Below are 6,000 nucleotides of genomic sequence, written 5' to 3'. Positions count from 1 at the left end.
ACATTAGGAGAGGTGCATTGTTGCATGCATTTTTATATCCTGTTGTACATTAAACAGGACGTAGCCTACGCACATTGATATAAATTAAGTTTCACTTTCATGGTTGAAGTATGCATGTGTGTGTTCATCCTAGGCAAGAGCCCCAATGCTTTATTGTTAGCTAGTTTAATTTAGCCTGTTTTGCTTAATTTGTAGCCTTCCTGTTGTACATAAAACAGGAAGTAAAGTTGGATGAATCATCGCCGAAAATTCAACTATAAATCGACCGAAATACGTAGTTGAATAAAGGGTGAAAGGGGGTCTATTCTCTGTCGACCACCAGCCACTTTTCAACGTCGTTTCAACGGAAACTCGTATGAGCAAAGCGGTGTTGAATCAACGTCGGTGATCGACGGTGATTCGACGGCGTATAGGTCGAAGAACATGCCGATGATTCCACGTCGAATCAACGACCCTCTGCTATCTGGGGGATGTACGATTTTTTGGCCGTGCAATTTTTGGCGTTTCCCAAATCGCTGCGTTTTTTTTTTTTTTGTTGTTCATGGAGAAGGACGCGCGTTGGCCGTAAGTTTGTCTTGCAAGCTGGAAAAAAACGTAAGCGCCCGTAGAATTTGTTTGACATGACAAAGAACCTCTGCGGCCGGTCTGCGGCTCGAAAATCAGCACGTCACACGCGCGCCCTCCGTGTGTTTCTTGCGTTTTTTGCACGTTGACCGGCCGTAGGAGCACGTACGGCCGGTTGTGACCGAGGCTTAACTGATGATCAGTCCTGCACACTGGTTTGGAGGAATTTTAGCCCATTCCTCCATACAGAACAGCTTCAACTCTGGGATGTTGGTGGGTTTCCTCACATGAACTGCTCGCTTCAGGTCCTTCCACAACATTTCGATTGGATGAAGGTCAGGGCTTTGACTTGGCCATTCCAAAACATTAACTTTATTCTTCTTGAACCATTCTTTGGTAGAATGACTTGTGTGCTTAGGGTCATTGTTTTGCTGCATGACCTACCTTCTCTTGAGATTCAGTTCATGGACAGATGTCCTGACATTTTCCTTTAGAATTCGCTGGTATAATTCAGAATTCGTTGTTCCATCAATGATGGCAAGCCGTCCTGGCCCAGATGCAGCAAAACAGGCCCAAACCATGATACTACCACCACCATGTTTCACAGATGGGACAAGGTTCTTATGCTGGAATGCAGTGTTTTCCTTTCTCCAAACATAACGCTTCTCATTTAAACCAAAAACTTCTATTTTGGTCTCATCCGTCCACAAAACATTTTTCCAGTAGCCTTCTGGCTTGTCCACGTGATCTTTAGCAACCTGCAGACAAGCAGCAATGTTCTTTTTGGAGAGCAGTGGCTTTCTCCTTGCAGCCCTGCCATCCACACCATTGTTGTTCAGTGTTCTCCTGATGGTGGACTCATGAACATTAACATTAGCCAATGTGAGAGAGGCCTTCAGTTGCTTAGAAGTTACCCTGGGGTCTTTTGTGACCTCGCCGACTATTACAAACCTTGCTCTTGGAGTGATCTTTGTTGGTCGACCACTCCTGGGGAGGGTAACAATGGTCTCGAATTTCCTCCCTTTGCACACAAACTGTCTGACTGTGGATTGGTGGAGTCCAAACTCTTTAGAGGTGGTTTTGTAACCTTTTCCAGCCTGATGAGCATCAACAACGCTTTTTCTGAGGTCCTCAGAAATCTCCTTTGTTTATGCCATGATACACTTCCACAAACATGTGTTGTGAAGATCAGACTCTAATAGATCTCTGGCCTTTAAATAAAACAGGGCGCCCACTCACACCTGATTTCAATCAATGGGATGACAAACACCTGATTTCACCTTCAAATTAAATGCTAATCCTAGAGGTTCACATACTTTTGCCACTCACAGATATGTAATATTGGATCATTTTCCTCAATAAATAAATGACCAAGTATAATATTTTTGTCTCCTTTGTTTAACTGGGTTCTCTTTATTTACTTTTAGGACTTGTGTGAAAATCTGATGATGTTTTATGCAGAAATACAGTGGTGCTTGAAAGTTTGTGAACCCTTTATAATTTTCTATATTTCTGCATAAATATGACCTAAAACATCATCAGATTTGAACATAAGTCCTAAAAGTAGATAAAGAGAACCCATTTAAACAAATGAGACAAAAATATTACACTTGGTCATGTATTTATTGAGGAAAATGATCCAATATTACATAACTGTGAGTGGCAAAAGTATGTGAACCTTTGCTTTCAGTATCTGGTCTGACCCCCTTGTGCAGCAATAACTGCAACTAAACATTTGTGGTAACTGTTGATCAGTCCTGCACACCAGCTTGGAGGAATTTTAGCCCATTCCTCTGTACAGAACAGCTTCAACTCTTGGATGTTGGTGGGTTTCTTCACATGAACTGTTCGCTTCAGGGTCTTCCACAACATTTCAATAGGATTAAGGTCAGGACTTTGAGTTGGCCATTCCAAAACATTAACTTTATTCTTTAACCATTCTTTGTTAGAAGGACTTGTGTGTTTAGGGTCATTGTCTTGCTACATGACCCACCTTCTCTTGAGATTCAGTTCATGGACAGATGTCCTGACATTTTCCTTTAGAATTTGCTGATATAATTCAGAATTCATTGTTCCATCAATGATGACAAACCGTCCTGGCCTAGATGCAGCAGAACAGGCCCAAACCATGATACTACCACCACCATGTTTCACAGATGGGACAAGGTTCTTATGCTGGAATGCAGTGTTTTCCTTTCTCCAAACATAACGCTTCTCATTTAAACCAAAAACTTCTATTTTGGTCTCATCCATCCACAAAACATTTTTCCAATAGCCTTCTGGCTTGTCCACGTGATCTTTAGCAAACTGCAGATGAGCAGCAATGTTCTTTTTGGAGAGCAGTGGCTTTCTCCTTGCAAACTTGCCATGCACACCATTGTTACTCAGTGTTCTCCTGATGGTGGACTCATGAACATGAACATTAACCAATGTGAGAGAGGCCTTCAGTTGCTTAGAAGTTACCCTGGGGTCCTTTGTGACCTTGCCGACTATTACATGCCTTGCTCTTGGAGTGATCTTTGTTGGTCGACCACTCCTGGGAAGGGTAACAATGGTCTTGAATTTCCACCATTTGGACACAATCTATCTGACTGTGGATTGGTGGAGTCCAAACTCTTTAGAGATGGTTTTATAACCTTTTCCAGCCTGATGAGCATCAACAATGCTTTTCCTGAGGTCCTCAGAAATCTCCTTTGTTCGTGCCATGATACACTTCCACAAACATGTGTTGTGAAGATCAGACTTTGATAGATCCCTGTTCTTTAAATAAAACAGGGTGCCCACTCACACCTGATTGCCATGCCATTGATTGAAAATACCTGACTCTAATTTCACCTTCAAATTAACTGCTAATCCTAGAGGTTCACATACTTTTGCCACTCGTGGATATGTAATATTGTATCATTTTCCTCAATAAATAAATGACCAAGTATAATATTTTTGTCTCATTTGTTTAACTTTGTTTTCTTTATCTACTTGCGTGAAAATCTGATGATGTTTTAGATCATTTTTATATAGAAATATAGAAAATTCTAAAGGGTTCTTAAACTTTCAAGCACCACTGTATATAACCCCAATTCCAAAAAAAGTTGGGACAAAGTACAAATTGTAAATAAAAACGGAATGCAATAATTTACAAATCTCAAAAACTGATATTGTATTCACAGTAGAACATAGACAACATATCAAATGTCGAAAGTGAGACATTTTGAAATTTCATGCCAAATATTGGCTCATTTGAAATTTCATGACAGCAACACATCTCAAAAAAGTTGGGACAGAGGCAATAAGAGGCTGGAAAAGTTAAAGGTACAAAAAAGGAACAGCTGGAGGACCAAACTGTAACTCATTAGGTCAATTGGCAATAGGTCATTAACATGACTGGGTATAAAAAGAGCATCTTGGAGTGGCAGCGGCTCTCAGAAGTAAAGATGGGAAGAGGATCAACAATCCCCCTAATTCTGCACCGACAAATAGTGGAGCAATATCAGAAAGGAGTTCGACAGTGTAAAATTGCAAAGAGTTTGAACATATCATCATCTACAGTGCATAATATCATCAAAAGATTTAGAGAGTCTGGAAGAATCTCTGTTTGTAAGGGTCAAGGCCGGAAAACCATACTGGGTGCCCGTGATCTTCGGGCCCTTAGACGGCACTGCATCACATACAGGCATGCTTCTGTATTGGAAATCACAAAATGGGCTCAGGAATATTTCCAGAGAACATTATCTGTAAACACAATTCACCGTGCCATCCGCCGTTGCCAGCTAAAACTCTATAGTTCAAAGAAGAAGCCGTATCTAAACATGATCCAGAAGCGCAGACGTCTTCTCTGGGCCAAGGCTCATTTAAAATGGACTGTGGCAAAGTGGAAAACTGTTCTGTGGTCAGACGAATCAAAATTTGAAGTTCTTTATGGAAATCAGGGAGGCCGTGTCATTCGGACTAAAGAGGAGAAGGACGACCCAAGTTGTTATCAGTGCTCAGTTCAGAAGCCTGCATCTCTGATGGTATGGGGTTGCATTAGTGCGTGTGGCATGGGCAGCTTACACATCTGGAAAGATGCCATCAATGCTGAAAGCTATACCCAGGTTCTAGAGCAACATATGCTCCCATCCAGACGACGTCTCTTTCAGGGAAGACCTTACATTTTCCAACATGACAATGCCAAACCACATACTGCATCAATTACAGCATCATGGCTGCGTAGAAGAAGGGTCCGGGTACTGAACTGGCCAGCCTGCAGTCCAGATCTTTCACCCATAGAAAACATTTGGCGCATCATAAAACGGAAGATACGACAGAAAAGACCTAAGACAGTTGAGCAACTAGAATCCTACATTAGACAAGAATGGGTTAACATTCCTATCCCTAAACTTGAGCAACTTGTCTCCTCAGTCCCCAGACGTTTACAGACTGTTGTAAAGAGAAAAGGGGATGTCTCACAGTGGTAAACATGGCCTTGTCCCAACTTTTTTGAGATGTGTTGTTGTCATGAAATTTAAAATCACGTAATTTTTCTCTTTAAATGATACATTTTCTCAGTTTAAACATTTGATATGTCATCTATGTTCTATTCTGAATAAAATATGGAATTTTGAAACTTCCACATCATTGCATTCCGTTTTTATTTACAATTTGTACTTTGTCCCAACTTTTTTGGAATCGGGGTTGTAGACAATTCTAAAGGGTTCACAAACTTTCAAGCACCACTGTAAGTCAAAGTACAGATCCCACTGGTCAAATGTTGCTCCGATACAAGTGAATGTTGTCCAGTCAAATTTTTACTTAAGTTAAAGTACTGAAGTACTTGCTTTTAAAAATACTTAAGTATTAAAAGTACATTTTCTTTCAGAGCATTTTTGTATTATTGCCACAATGATAACAAAACCTAACGCCGTTACCAAAGACAGAAATATGAATTCGCAAAATGAACGCATGCTGTGCCATCATGGTGGTTTAACGTTAAGCTAGCTAGTCAGTGAAGCTCCACCTGACATGCTAGCAAACTCTTTTCAAACTTGAAATCATATTGGGTAGCTAATGCTACTAGAAAAGAGAGATTTCTACATTGTTTATTTATGCTAAAACAAATTTCTGAAAGGACTTCAGATAAGTTATCATTTTTCATCTTAGTGTAACTCCATTTTTACATGCAAACTAACAGTGCCCACATTAACTAGCTATGTGTAAATGTTAGCCGTGGACAAGGCGACGGCAACTTGACGGGCAAATCCATAGAAAGTCATTTGACTAACCAGATTGCATAGCTATTGCAACATTATCGCTAGCTCTAAAAGCACAGACAACTTTTTTTGCAAGCTTTCTCTTGAAATAAAACGTTTATATTCCTCAATATGCTTCTGCAGGTCGGACAGCGAGTTTTTGTCGGCCGTGATGTGGTTCATTTTCAGCAAACAAATCAAACATTTAAAA

This window comes from Neoarius graeffei, chromosome 23, assembly GCF_027579695.1.
Source record: "Neoarius graeffei isolate fNeoGra1 chromosome 23, fNeoGra1.pri, whole genome shotgun sequence".
NCBI classification, from domain to species: Eukaryota; Metazoa; Chordata; class Actinopteri; order Siluriformes; family Ariidae; genus Neoarius; species Neoarius graeffei.
The sequence above is the reverse complement of the archived record's forward strand: the minus strand, read 5'-3'. Positions refer to the sequence as shown.